Source organism: Macrobrachium rosenbergii, chromosome 42, assembly GCF_040412425.1.
Source record: "Macrobrachium rosenbergii isolate ZJJX-2024 chromosome 42, ASM4041242v1, whole genome shotgun sequence".
Classification (NCBI taxonomy): Eukaryota; Metazoa; Arthropoda; class Malacostraca; order Decapoda; family Palaemonidae; genus Macrobrachium; species Macrobrachium rosenbergii.
The window spans coordinates 33,370,011-33,370,379 of NC_089782.1; the positions used below are offsets into that span (position 1 = coordinate 33,370,011).

The following is a 369-nucleotide window of genomic DNA, read 5'->3' on the forward strand; positions in this document are numbered from 1 at the left end:
AGTGTGGCCCCAACTGTTGGTGGGAAAGGAGACCGTCTAAGCGACGCCATTGTACTACTCCCGTTTGAAACCGTTCCCCGAGAGAAACCTGACTCTTGCCGTTCCGATGCTGTGGATTGTGGTTCTTTGTTAAAAACCGTCGGCGGCGATACTATGTGTTCGAGGAATGTTACCGATTCCGCATAGCGTTGTAGTGGTGTCGTTAATTGTAGCGAAGATACTCCGCGCGGGGATAATATTTAATAGGTCTTCGTTTACTACCTGAGCGTTGAAATCTCCAGCTGCCTCGTCAAGCTTGTTTGGTCGACGGTGTTGAAGGGTCTCTCGTCTTATAGGTAAGTTCAGCTGAATAAGGTCATATTTAAATGT

At 47.7% G+C, this 369-nt stretch overlaps 1 protein-coding gene across 1 annotated transcript in view; it reads left to right on the forward strand.

Annotated features, from left to right (window-relative positions):
• The window catches only part of LOC136828199 (cuticlin-4-like), a 94,370-nt gene continuing 94,001 nt past the window's right edge, over window positions 1-369 (forward strand). The window contains exon 1 of the mRNA XM_067086043.1: window positions 1-335. The gene's annotated coding sequence lies outside the window, so the exon portion shown is untranslated. The remainder of the gene's footprint in view (window positions 336-369) is intronic.